The sequence below is a fragment of the Rhinatrema bivittatum genome, chromosome 13 (assembly GCF_901001135.1).
Source record: "Rhinatrema bivittatum chromosome 13, aRhiBiv1.1, whole genome shotgun sequence".
Lineage (NCBI taxonomy): Eukaryota > Metazoa > Chordata > Amphibia > Gymnophiona > Rhinatrematidae > Rhinatrema > Rhinatrema bivittatum.
This window is the reverse complement of record NC_042627.1, coordinates 10,902,141-10,917,072: the sequence shown is the minus strand read 5'-3', so window position 1 is coordinate 10,917,072 and position 14,932 is coordinate 10,902,141.

Sequence of the window (14,932 nt, the reverse complement as noted above, 5' to 3'; positions counted from 1 at the left end):
GCGCACGCGCGTTCCTTTTAAAATTTACCCGTAAGACTTTACGAGAGGCAGCAAATTGTATATCATCAGAAAATGGCTCTTTACAAGTTGCTGTTAAATGTCGGAAGGACTAAGCTAATGGTATTATCTAGGTTTCCTTGTTTAGAAACTCCTCTTTTGAGTTCAACACTGGCCAATTCCTATTTTGTCCCACACCAAAAATCTGGGAACCTTTTTGATCCTTTATCGTTTCAGCCAAACCTGAAAACTTACACATAAATTTGAATCCGTCCTAGATTTGGAGGAGGGGGGAATATCTCTGTCAGACATGGCCTGGGAAGACACTGACTCCAATTTTCCAAGTAAATTTAAGCCAGTTTGCAAGATGAAAGAAAGTTCACCCATTCCTAGTGCACCGGATCATGATACAAAATAATCTCTCTGGCTGAATAGCTTTGAGACGTAAAGTGGATAGTTTAAAGTCTTACACAGTGGTGGTGGACATTGACATGGCCTCCAGGGCTTTTGTACTAATAGCTGCACTACTCTGCCAGCTCTGCAGGCAGGGCAGAGCATTAGTGGGGCAAGCAGACATTTGCCCAGGGCCCTAAATTCACAAGAGGCTCCCATGAACCTGCTGCTGTTAATCCAGCCCTGGTCAGGGCCATTCCTGCTTCAAGTGGGAAGCAGCATTCACTGGATGGCCCATCTTTGCAAGAACAGTAGCTGCCAGCACTCAATCATACATCAGTACAGGATCTAAAGATCAGCTCAAGGTGCTGAGGTGGCCCTGCCTACTGCACAGGTTTCTTTAGTAACAAGAAGCCTGCATGAGTGGAAGGGCAGGGCCTGTATTCCAGTTCACAGGCGTGGCATGGATTCTATGATTCACTTCCACTATCTGCCATCATAGGCTTTGGACTGGACAGCTCAGTTTTTAATACTGATGTGTAAGTGTCTGGTCAGAAGAACTGACAGGGCACTGAAAACCCGGTTCTTGAAGGCAGTTCTTCCTCTCCTCAACGGGCTTCCTGTTGAGAGGTAGGGAGGGCAGAGCCAGCACCACTCAGCAGAGAGGTAATGCCGTGTCCCCACCCCTGCCTCCTTTCCTCTGCTGTGATTGGACATCACGGGGAGAGGAGGCGGGACCCAGTACGGCCCTCGGCTCCCTGAGTCTGCACGGATCTCTGACAATGACCCTGCGTTCTGCCCCCATCCCTCGCTGTGTTCTGGGCAGTGACCCAAGATTGCTGCTGAAGCGAGCCAGGGGAAAGAGATGCTAATACAGAGGAGGGGAGGATGGAGAGAGAAGAGTACAGGATGGGGGGGGGGAAGAGTGAGACACAGACAGGACAGACAAAATGGGAAGGGAAAGAAGAGATACAGACATGGGGGAATGAGACAGGAGACTCCGATGGCATACAGGGGGAAGGAAGGGGGGGCATGGAAGGGGAGAAACAGAGGGACATGGAGGGAAGGATGGCACACAAGGGAAGAAAGAGATACACAGACACATGGGGGGCATGGAGGTAAGAAGGGGAGAGAAAAGGAAACAGGGTAGGGAAAGGAGAAACACAAGAGGCACAAGAGAGGGGGAAGAGTGGGGGTACCTGGGAGAGACAGGGGAGAAAGAAAGAATTGCATTGGGAAGAAAAGGAAGAGAGAGATTAGGAGGGCACAGGGAGGGAGAGAAAGATCAGAGCATGGGGAGGGGGCTAGAGATAGGGCGAGATACAGAGAAGAGAGAGAAAAAGAGTGGAAATATCAAGACAGGTGGCAGAAAGGCAGAAAGGAGATAGAGATGGCAAGGAAGTGTTAAAGGAAAGGGGGAGAGGTCAGCTGGGAGAATGGGATGAGGGAGAAAAGGGAAAGATGGCTGGGAGGGAGATATTAGAGAAGGAGGGTTGGGATGAGGTGATGGAAGAATAAGATAGGAGACACTGAGGTAAAGGTAAAAAAATGAGATACAATAGAATGAGAAAAATTAAGTGATGAATGGAAGAGAAGAAAAGGAAAGAAGAGAAATGGGGAGAAGTGGCATGGAGGGAAAACCATGTCAGCTCTAGGGGGGGACACTGAAGAAAGGAGGAGAGTGATAGAAGGGATTAGTATAATAAAAAGAAAAAATGGGGAGAGAAGTCAAGAAAAGCCAGAAGATGAAAGTAGAAGAGAGGTATGATACAGGAAAAAGCAAAGAGATAAAGATTTTTATTTTCAAATTAATTATCTGATTATGCCACTAGAAAGTTTTTAATTATTTTATGTATTTTTTTTATTCTAGCTGAAATGTCCAATACCTGACACTTGCAATAATCATAACAACATAATGGCAGAAAAAGACAATTACAGCCTATCCAGTCTGCCCATCCACACCAACTACTCAGCTTTATGATCCCTACCACATCCTCAATGTTTATCCCATGCCACTGGAATTCAGACACTGTCTATGCACCACCCTCTCTATAAAGAAATATTTCCTTAAATTATTCCTGAGTCTACCCTCTTTCAACATCATCCCATGACCCCTTCTTCTAGAGCCTCATTCCCTTTGAAAGAGGCTCATCTCTTCTGCATGGAAACCTTTGAGATAGCTAAATGTATCTGCCATATTTATTTATTATTTATTGTCACGGTCCACCTCCAAGGTCCCTCCCAAATGGGTAGTCCAGCGCCACACAGCCGTCTAATTCAGCACAGGCGGTTCAGGAAGTCACTGCCGTGGTCCTAGTAGCCTTTAACTTCTGGCTAGCCTCCTCTTTAGGCTTCCCCGAGTGTCCCAGTGGGCTGCCCTTAAACCGAGGAAGGGCTTGACTCAATGTCCCATCAAGTCCCCCAGGTAAACACACAGAAGAACAGCTAAATGCCAGTACAGGTCAGTCTATGTTATAAAGTTCTCAATAGTAGTCTCAAGTAGTTCAGAAAAACTCCCCTTCATACAAAATTACTTTGCCAGGCCTTCTCAGTCTAAAGAACCGCCCTGTTTGGGGAGTTTGCACAACCCTCCCCTCCGGTTGTGCAGTAGGAAGAGGTCTTCCCTTACCAAACAAACAGAAAGCACCTTGTAGCAGTGCTAAAAGAAAAACATTCTTTCTCAACTTTAACTTCTCGCTTCCCCTACCAATGTCACTCACTCTGTTTCCATGCTTGATACTGAAGATTCCTCTGTTAGCAGCTCCACATCCATCTCCTCCTCTATCTCAGAAGAACAGCTCTTCTCATACTCCTTCCCCCACTCAAGCATGCCCTCTTCCTCAACCACCATTGATTCAGCAGAATCTGATTCACTAGCACTCGACTCAGCTGCTGACTCCACCTCCTCCTGGGCCCATGGTTCTCTTAGATGCTCAAGGAACCTGGGAGTTGTAGTCTTTCTCCTGTCCTTCAACGCCCCCTGCTGAACAACCCTGAGGTTACTTTTCCTCTTTTTTGTATACGTCTGCTGTTTCTGCCTCCGGGCAGGTTGTACGTCATTACATTATTTAACAATTTTTTTATACCGACATTCTTGGGTACATCATATCGGTTTACAATGAACTAAAAGAAATACAGCGAACAAAGGAGGGAGGGGAGCAGTAGTAATGGAGGGGCGGGGGGGGAATAACAGGGCAAAGGCATAACAAAAAGAAGGTTCAATGGATGCAACTAACATGAGATATAAATTATATAATGTATGGTGGGATAATAATAAACATAAACATACAAAACATAAAAGTAATTAACATAAAGGAAACATAAAATAATTAGCATAACAATAATAACATGGTAGTTAACATAAAGCTAACAAAATAAATTAGCTTAAAATAATAACATGGAAGAGTAATCAAGGGAGAAGCTGGAAGACCTAGGCTGGGAATGCCTGCTTAAACAATAATCCTTCCACATATCTCTCCATCCCACCTTTCCTCCAGGATATACATGCTTAATCTTTAAGTCTATCCCCATATATTTAGAGTGAAGACCACTGATCATTTTAGTGGCTACCCTCTGGACCATCTCCAATCTGTTTATATCCTTTTGAAGGTGAGGTCTCTAGAACTGTACACAGTATTCCAAATTAGGACCAACCAGGGGCTTATACTGGGGCAATATCACCTTCTTTTTTCTCCTGACAATTCCTCACCCAATGCGCCCAAGAATCTTTTGGCTTTTGTTGTCACCTTATCCACCTTTTTCATATACTTTAAGATCATCAGGTACAATCAGTTCCCACTCTTCTTTTGTGCTTAGAATTTCACCCTGATACCATAACTTTCCCAAAGGATTTTGTAGCCTAATTGCATAATTCTGCATTTTTTTAGAATTATATCTTAGCTGCCAGACCCTACACCATCTCTTGAGCTTTGTTAGATCCCTCCTCATGTTTTCCACACCTTCCTAGCTGTCTACTCTGTTGTAGATTTTGGTATTATTGGCAAAAAGATTCGCTTTCACAAAAATCCTTCCACAATGTGGCTCACAAAAATGTGAAAAGAACCAGTATAAGGACTGATCTCTGTGCACCACCACGGCCCTCTCCTCAGAGTGAACTCTGTTTATTACTACCCTTTGCCACCTCCCCATCAACCAGTTTCTACCTAATCAGTCACCAAGGGTGCTCAATTTATTTAGAAGTCGCCTATGTGAAACCATGTCAAAAGGCCTTACTGAAATCCAAGTAGACTTCATCTAGTGCTCTCCCCTGATCCATCTTTCTGGTCACCTAAAGAAATTGATCACGTTCACCTGAAAAGGCCTAACTCTGATAAAGTTATGCTGCCTCAGATCTTGTGTAAGAAGCGGCTAAGAGTGAGCCATTAATGTTGTGGCATAGTTGACTCTCGCCCACGAGGCCTTGAAGTGGGCTAGGCTGGAGCTTCACCTATACCAGTCGACTATCCCGCAGGTTGAGCACTTGAGTTCTGGCGGCTGGCAGGACTTAAGTGGTTTGAGGGTGATCTAAGACTGAGTCCAGAAACAGGCCTTGAAGTAGGGCAGGCAGCAGACAGGGTGTAGTAAGGGTTCAAGGCAAGGTAAGATCCAGGCGGCAACCAAGGGATGGTCAAGTCTGAAGCTGTTGTCAGAACCGGAGAGACTGACCAAGAAAGATGAGAACTGAAGGAACAAGGCAGGGCAAGACAAGACTCCAAGGACAAGGACAAAGACAAGGCAGAGAGACAAGGCAAGGCAACAAAGCAGGACAGGAACAGGAACAAGACAAGGCTGGAAGAGGTAAGGCTGAAAGGTTTACTGAGCAATACAATTGCAAAGCAGGAGACCCATTGCTGAGGTGCCGGCTGGAATTGTGGCTGGGGTTTAAATCCCCAGCCGTTGATGATGTCATCTCCCAGCTCCTCTCCGCTTTCCCATCAGGAGGCCTTTATCAGCTGGCAAATGCCATGCGTATGTGCCTGGGGGGTGGGGACCGGCACGAAGAGGATATGGTGGTGTCCAGTTGCGCTGCTGTCAGGGATGAGTGAGGCTGCTCGTCCCGCAAGCAGCAAAATGTAACATCTTGTAAGTCACTGGATTCCAGAAACTGCACTATTATTTCTTTTACATAGTAACATAGTAATGACGGCAGAAAAAGACCAAAATGGTCCATCCAGTCTGCCCAGCAAGCTTCCCAAGGTATTAACTGCTGCTCCGTGCAGGTTACCTCCTTGTTTCTGTTAAGGGTAGTAACTGCCGCTCCGTGCAGATAACTCCCAAGATTTTTTATTCATCCCCTTTTAGTAGCAGTTCCATTAATTTGCTCACCACAGAGGTCAGACTGACCAGCTTGTAGTTACCGCCCTCCTCTTTATTTCCACTTTTGTGAATAGGAACCTCATCCATCTTTTCCAGTCTTCAGGAACCACCCAAAGAAGCATTGAAAATGTCAGCCAGGATTCCTCTAAGTCCCTTTAAAACCCTCCAATGTACCCATTTGGCCTTGTTGCTCTATCTAAATTTAGTTAGCTTCTCACGGACACTTTTCTGAAAAATGATTGAGGTTTATTTCACTTCCAATCCCTTTTGTTTTCATTTTATGTGGCTCTGATTTTGCCCTTCCACAGTGAACAGTGAACAAAAATATTTGTTAGTAATTTTGCTTTTTCTTCATCAAAATCTATATATTCCTCCCCTTCATCTCTGAGTGTCACCATACTACTTTTATTCTTCCTCTTATCAGTAACATATCTAAAAGAAAAAGTCTTGTCCCTCCGTTTTACCATATTTGCTATTTTGTCTTCCATTTGCATCTGTGCATTCCTGACTTCTTTCCCATTCCTCTTAGCTTTTCCAGATCTTGCTGCCTGTCTTCCTCTTTCTGAGATCTCTTGTAGTTTATGAATACTAACCTTTTATTCCTTACCTTTTCAGCTATTACTTTAGAAAAGCATAACTTCCTCTTTTTCCTCTTTCCTTTATTTACTTTCCTAACAAAAAGGTTAATTGCCCTAATAATATCTCCTTTTAGTTTTATCCACTGCTCTTCTTCTTCCTCTAGATTTTCCCAGCCAGCTAAGAACTCCTTGAGGTACTCCTCCATTTTTACAAAGTTAGTTTTCCAGAAGTCTAGGACCCTCGCCTTTCAAAGTACCTTCACAGCCTGTGCTGTACTACTGAGTCACACCATCAGGTGATCAATGTATCCCAGATGATTGTCCACTCAACATCAGAAACACTGTCCCCAGTGGTAAGCAACAGGTCCAGTATCACCCCCACCCGTTTAGGTTCTGTTATCAGTTGACAGAACAGATCTCCCTGCAGAGAATCCAGGATTTCCCTGATTCTAGAAGACATCACAGTCATGATGTTCCAATCAATATCCTGCAATTCCCATGGAATTGCCCATTCACCACAGAATCGCTGTGTCAGACTGGGAGCTGGAGTATCAGCAGGAGTAGCGATGCAGTAGCAGTAGAGGTCTCGTATCTCACCCAGAAGTGATCCTGGCTTGTCTGCAGTAATCAAGGCCATGTCCTCCCCCTTTGCTACTGAGCCCCCAGGGGTATCAGAAAGGATTTGGGGAGGTGAGGGAGCAAGTGAGGGACTCGTGAGGTGATCAAAGTGACTGGTGTGTGAATGAGGTGATCCAAGGGGTGAATGTGGAGAGACATAGAGAGGGTGAGGGATGAGGAGCTGAGAAGTGGGGTAGAGTGGAGTGTCAGTGAGGCAATTAATTAATTAATGAAATACATTAATTGGATACAGAAACATCAGAAAATGAATTTATTTGTATAAAGTCAGTAAACAAGTGCATTTAAAATGCAAATATATGCAAACATATGCAAAATTCATATTTTGAAATCTGCCATAGAATTTGCTAACTCTTGCTTCAGAATTTTAAGAATTTACTATAGGAAACCGGGAGCTCTGACAATGGTCCACTTTTTTTAGCTTTATGTCCTGCCATTTCGGTGAGGCGTGATATGCACACTAACCTGCTTTCCTCGCTCACTGCCCTCCCCCCAGCCTTGTCTCTCTGAAATCTGTAATCCAATCTTGGGCAGTCTGTGGAGGGGAGATCTGGAAGGTAGAGAGAAAGAAGAGTCATGTGAGGGAGAGGGAAACACGCTGGATGAGAGAGGAGGCTGTGTATTTGGGAGTGGTGTGTATATGAGAAAGAAGGTTGTATGTTTGGGAGTGCGTACGGGTGTGTGAGAAGGAGCATGCATGAGTGTGTATACGTATTAGAGAGGCTATACTTGTGATAGACAGCAAACTGTGCAAGAGACAGCCTGTGGTTGATGTGTTGATAAATATGGTTGAAATACGGTAATTAATAACATTTATAAAACAAAGTGTATGGAGGGGGCTTTTAGAACCCAAGTGATAAGAGAACTGCAGATAGAGAACTGACAGCAGTCTCCTACCCCACCCCTGGGTCCTCAGTCTCAAAAGCTAACCCCCTCCTCCCCATCCTGCTCTTCATGTTTGGTTATGGTTGACAGAAAAATTGGTCACCCTACCTCCATTCCCAGGACCAGCCAAATGAGGGAGGAGGAAAGAAAGAAAATGTGAATATTGCTGAGGGCAGGGACAGAATAAAATGTAAGAATTGCTGTGGGTGGAGAAACGTTGGCGTGCTCTGGAGCGCAAAAAAATGTTAATCTGCGCCTGGCTTTTCTTCTCCCCCTCTCTTCTGTTTGCCTCTTGCCTTTCATGTGGGACCAGCAGGGGTGGGAAGGGCCTTATAAGGGGACAGAACTAAGATAGCGTAAGAGAGGAAGGCAGAGTAGGGAGAGAATCTGGGATTGCAGTGGGAGAGCGAGAGGGCCTGGGATTGAGGGTGGGAGTAACTGACCAGGGAAGAAGAATTTAAGGGGGAGGGGGGGCACTATTTAGTTTCTGCCCGGGACCCCAAGATATCTAAGTGCAGTCTGTTATTAGTATTTCTGATAAGCAAGTGAGTCTGGAAGCCCAGCATAATCCAGCTTTATAGAGTACAAATGAGAGATCCAAAACAACAGGAGAAAAAAAAGAAGGTGATTGAAAGTAAAATTGGAAAAGGAACAGTAGAAAAAAAAAAAATATATATATATATAAATTGCAACTAAGGTTATAGTTTCAACACATCTCTTCTAAAATAACCCCAAAACGATAATATCCATTTACACCAGTGCCCATTAATAACAGCAAAATGTTATTCTTTCTATTTTTATTTCTTGTAAGCGCTGGCAGGAAAGCGGGCGGCCGTGATTTACGGCCGCTGGAGGAAATGTGCAGAAACTGATAGAGGATTGGAGTGCAACTGTAAATAAGAGTTGTCCTTCCTCCTGATTCCAGCTCTGCAGCGCTGGAGCTCAGGCGCCGTCTCACGCATGCTGATTATCCGAAGAGGCAGAGCATGAAGGGCCGGGCAAGTTCGAGACCCATAGAGCCCCCATCTCTGGGCCCGGGGCCAGTACCTTGTGGACCCAGAGGCCACTGGCACGGTGCAAGGGCAGCCGGCTAATGTGTAGGGCACCGAGCTAGCAGCGCTTTTTTCTTCGCACGTCGCTCAGGCGTAACGGGAAGGGATTTATTGTATTCGCAGCACCGTCCTCAGTATTTCCATCCTCTTTTTGTGTGGCAGGCGATTAACACATTTTAATAAAATGAAATGAAATGAAGAGGATATTATCATTACAGGATCTGCTTTCCTATGCATCTTTTCCTGCTACAGCCCAGGAATCCTCCTTTCCCCAGCTACATCCCCTCCACATGGGGACCACTCCCTCCCCTCCCCCTGCCATATCCCCTCCACGCTTGAGGGCGTTACCCGCTCCCTTAGCCATATCCCACTCCACACATGGGGACCGTTTCCCCCTCCACAAGTCATATTCCCCCCCCCATACACACACACACATCTAGGGGCCATCATTCCCTCTGCTCTCACACTGGGGAAGTCCCCTCCTCATATCAACGCAGCAATAGCAGGCTGTATAGCCGCTGCCGCCACCCACGCTGACTCCGGGCCTTCCTAGGCATATATGTGCGCCATCGGGCTTCCCTTTGAAGGCCCAATGGCGGGAACCTCAGGGGCGTCCTTGACTGATGACATCACAAGGTTGGAATTCTTTAGCACCGCCTTCGCCCTTTGCTAGCTGAGTTAGCAACCAGTTCCTTCGCAACTGGTGCTTGCTCCTGTCTCCTCGGACCCATGGTTCCTGTATCGGATCCACCTGCGACACTGGACTCTGGCTCGGGTGCCCGCTCTTCGGGGGGCCTGCTTGTGCTCCAGTTGGAGACCTTGTCTCCAGGCATCCCCCACTCCTCGGGCTAACCCTGCGCCTTCCAGAGGTCCTGCCTGCCGGCCTCCCTGCTCCTCGGGGATGTCTCTCAGAACTACCTTACTGCTTTGGAGATTCGACTCTGCACTTCCTCTCTCCTTGGGGCAGTGCCTACAACAGTGACTGTACTCTGCACCTCCCCATTCCTCGGGGTAGTACCTCCATCTCTCTACCAGAGATTCCATTGTGCGCAGCCCCACTCCTCGGGATTGCTTACGTCACTACTTCAGAGATTCGACTCGGGCTTCCCCGCTCCACGGGACAGCCTACATCATCACACCAGAGCCTCTTTCGCTACATAGCCCTGCCCCTCAGGACAGTCTCTGCTGTGTACCTCCAGAAGTTCCTGTCTCACGCTCCCCGCTCCTCGGGGCCTGCCTAGCGCTTCTTTCTCGGAGGTTCCAGCTCTGGTACTTGCATCTCCACTTCTGCCTGTATACTGTGGGTTCCCTCCGAACTGTGTCTCTTACCCCGCTCCTCGGGATTCCCCACAGTACTCTCTCTACAAGTTACTGCAATCACATGGCTGTGACGCAAGACGCTCTGTTCCTCTACACACTACTCTACACACCTCGAGCCAAGGGTCCACGAAACCCATGAATCCTAACATCAAGAATAGCATAAGAAAATGTAATAGCAATGAAGATTATTGTCAATTTGTCCATCTTAGATGTTACCTCCCTTCTCTTGCTCCCTTCTCTGCTCCCTTTGCAATGTGGGAAAACTGGAATGGGGGTCCTGCTTAAAATCGATCACCAAATAGAAAAAAATCCCCAAGCACAAAAACTTAAGGACAACTGTCCCCACGTACAAAAACATCCAACTTCAATTGGTCCAAGTTTTAACTTTTCTTCAACTTGGAAACACTATATCACACTGTCTCAATGGAGTATAGCCCTTTGAGTCCTTGTATCAAACATTATCAAAATCTTCTTACCCTTGCTTCTTCAGGCCACTCAGGCAACGAGATCCTTGCCCCACTCCTCAGGGATACTGGGGGTATGCCCTTTCCTTCAAACTGGTCATCAAGTCCAAAATATCTTTTATCCTAAAATCCTTCAATATCAAAATGCAAAGTGAAGTAAAGGCCCATCCAAAAGGTACTCAATTCTTGTCCTTTGAAACCTTGTAGAATGCCCCAGTTTCCTCTCTCCTCCTTATAGATTCTGAGGGAATCCAAAGCTCTGCAGGACAGTGAAAATCCTGAAGGGATCACTTACTCTTCTTTTCACGACTACCTTCAAACCACTGCTTCCTAGAGATTCTGGGAAAATCGCTATCTCCAGCCCTCTGCCCTCTCTCAGCTCCTCCTTCCCACTGAAGTTCTGAACATGATCCTGGGAAATATATACCCCAGATGCCATACTCACAAAAAGGTTGGGTTATCACAACCCCCCCCCCCCCCCCCCCTCCTACAGCCTCTAAATATCCAAATTACAAGGGAGATGTTAATGATGGCTTGGACCCCCATCACATTAATAAATTCATTTCCTCAACGTGGTAGGGAACCAGAGAGGAAGAAAACTGGTCAGACTAGATGGGCTAACTGGGCCTTATCTGCCATCATCTAAATAAAGAAAAAGAAATGAAACAAAAACAAAATAAATGTCTGTGCACACACCTAATATACACATACACATACCTATATATGTATCTATAAAATCATGTAAAGCCTCCCTGAGTTTTTAAGAGACTCTAACTTATGTATACAGCTGAGCATTGTTTATCTGAAGATCTATTAACCAGAAACTCATTATTCATTAAAAAAAAAAATGTCCCCCGGGCCATCATCCTTTATTCAGAAAATCTTCTATTACCTGAACATTGGTTGGCTTCATATCATTTATTATCTAGAAAATTTCCTACTCTTTTATTGGGAGATTCATTATCCAGAAGTTCCATTATCCAGAAAAAAAACATGATCTGGAAAGGCCTCATTCCTGACCATTCCAGATAAATGGTGCTCTACTGTCATGAAGGTGAGGACGGTTTTAAAGGTGATTTAGCTGGCTTGGCTGAAAATAGTTCTCCTCAGAATTCTAAAGAGTGCACATGGGGTGCACAACACAAATAAAAAAGGAACGTTCCCAGAGACATATTTGGGTTGGAGGTACAAAGTACACACATAGAATAGAATTTTCAAATCTGCACACATAATTTTTCCCTTTCCTCTCTCCATAGAAAAAGGAAGTGCAAAGTTGGCAGAAGCAAATTTCCAAAAGAAAAACTAGCCATGTACTACAAAACTAGCCACAGATTTTGCACCTAGGTGAACTACTGAAAATAATTGTTAGGGATGTGCATTTGTTTCAAATGATGGGTAAAAAGAAATGAATAGAGTCCAATTTGTTTCTTTTGTCTGACTCCCTTGCTGTTTGTGGGCACGCCTCTCTACTACCTCTCTGGGAGACCCTGCGATGCCCACCTAAGTCCAAGCAGCCCGGGTCCCTATGGGTTCCACCCAGGGGCACCACGGGCTTCCAGTGGTGAAGCTCATCCTAGCCTCTGTCTCCTCCTGTGCTCTGCCCCCCCTGGGGGCAGGTGGTTCCTGGTCCCTACCAGGGAGCCGTTCTCCACTGCTCCAGGACAAGGGTCCACCTCCAAGCACAACAATTATGATACATTTTTTGTATTAATTAAATGTTCTTTTATTGTAAACCACAGTTTATGGACCAATGAAAGACTGTCAATCCAGTTTACATAATAAATAAATAAACATAACCCAATATCATCTCAGGAATGAATTTTCAAAATAAAACAAAAACTGTGCATTTGTTTAATTACAAGCTGAACACTGGGCTGCTGCTTTAAGGGCACCAATAGGCTGAAATCCTATGCGGATTTGCAGCCGTAAGTAACAGTTCATAGTTCTTGATCTGAGGTGGATGCTCAGTCCTAGAACAGTTTGTTCTTATAGCGTATGCAAAAGAGATCAAAGCAGTCCCCTGTAAAATGCAAAAAAATTTAAGATAACAATAAACCTGCAATGTGCTTAAATTATCTGAAATTTATTGAGCATACAGTACAATTATTAAAGCTGGCATTTCGGTCCATAACCAAATCCATCAGCAGGAAATGGAGCAAAACCACGTTTCTGTGGAGTGAGAACACATTAGAACTACATGGAGTGTAATGAACATTGATGAATAATCATTGTACTGTTGTGCAATAAGTAAATTTGAATGCTTAAAATGCCGAGAAACTAAAGGAGGACGCCAGGCAATATATTGGTACCCTCAGCCAGATGGTTCTGACAGAGCCCACCCACTCCCCCTGCTGTTCCAGTATCGCGACCCACACACAACGCTTTGCACTCCCTGCTATTCCTGTCCTAAATCCTGCACATCCAGCTCTGCCAGCATACCTTGCCCATGGCCTCTAGCACCAGGGCAGGCTCCAGGGAAAATGACACCCTGGGAAAAATAGCCAGTGGGGTCTCCTCTCCTCTCTAGTCCTTGTGGACTAATGGAGGGAGAAGGGGGGTATGGGATGCACTCAATCTTTCTCTACCCCTTCCAAATTGGCATGGGGTGAAACGGGGGGGGGGGGTGTGGACTCCCCCCCCCCCCCCCATATCCCACACCCCATACTCACTGCCTCATCCGCACCTCTTCTTCCTTTCTCCCTAATAATCATACATTCCTGAGTCTGAGCACTGTTCCCATGTTACCAGTGGAGTCTCTAGAGAGAAAGTATTTGAGGAGGGGGGAGTGCCACGCCAAAGTGACATTTCTACACATCACCTCTGCCATTGCCTTTAAAACAGCTTCAAAAAGACACTGCAAGAAAAAGACGCAAGGGCCTTCTAGGCATAAATAACCCCTGAGCAGTTTAAACCATCCAATAATAAAATGATTCGGGAGTATCATTCAACCAGTCCTTCTGCATGGGAGTGAAGTCTGTACAAGATGGGACAGAACTCCACCTCCAGTTCTGTAACACACACCATATTCCCCATGGATGGGGCTAGGACATGTCTTGTCCCCTTACAATTCACCATACAAAACAAGTCTAGAATTGCATGGCAACTTCAAAGAGTACATTTTATGATTCCATGATCTGCCTGTGTATGTCTTACAGTTGCTCATGCATAGGTGAATAGGTAACACGGGGCATGGTGTGTCCTTGTATATGGGTGTGTTGGGAAGAAGGGAGAGATCGTATGATATCCCGCACTCTTGCACCTTCTCCACTCTACCAATATAGCAGTTGAGGGCCCCTAAATTCAGGATGAACAATCTGCTTTTCATTCCAAGTCTCTCATAATGTGCTGCCTTCTCCGTTGTTGTCATTTGCTGCATTTTACTGAAGTCTCTAGAACATTCAGCAGCCAAGCATCCATGTAAAAATCAAAGCTCCAGCAACATTCCTGAAAGTTCTTCGATGTCAGACTGCCAGAAGGGTCTCTGGCAGCCATCAGGACTGGGATCTTTGAAAAAGGTCCCTCATGAGAGGCTTCTAAAAAAACTAAAAAGTCATGGGATAGGAGGCGATGTCCTTTCATGGATTACAAACTGGTTAAAAGACAGGAAACGAGAATAGGATTAAATGGTCAATTTTCTCAGTGGAAAAGGGTAAACAGTGGAGTGCCTCAGGGATCTGTACTTGGACCGGTGCTTTTCAATATATTTATAAATGATCTGGAAAGGAATACGACAAGTGAGGTTATAAAATTTGCGGATGATACAAAATTATTCAGAGTAGTTAAATCACAAGCAGATTGTGATACATTACAGGAGGACCTTGTGAGACTGGAAGATTGGGTATCCAAATGGCAGATGAAATTTAATGTGGACAAGTGCAAAGTGTGGCTTATAGGGAAAAATAATCCTTGCTGTAGTTACACGATGTTAGGTTCCATATTAGGAGCTATCACCCAGGAAAAAGATTTAGGCATCAAAGTAGATAATACTTTAAAATCATCGGCTCAGTGTGCTGCAGCAGTCAAAAAAGCAAACAGAATGTTAGGAATTATTAGGAAGGAAATGGTTAATAACATGGAAAATGTCATAACGCCTCTATATCGCTCCATGGTGAGACCGCACTTTGAATACTGTGTACAATTTTGGTTGCCACATCTCAAAAAAGATATAGTTGCAATGGAGAAGACGCAGAGAAGGGCAACCAAAATGATAAAGGGGATGGAACAACTCCCCTATGAGGAAAGGCTGAAGAGGTTAGGGCTGTTCAGCTGAGGGGGGATATAATAGAGCTCT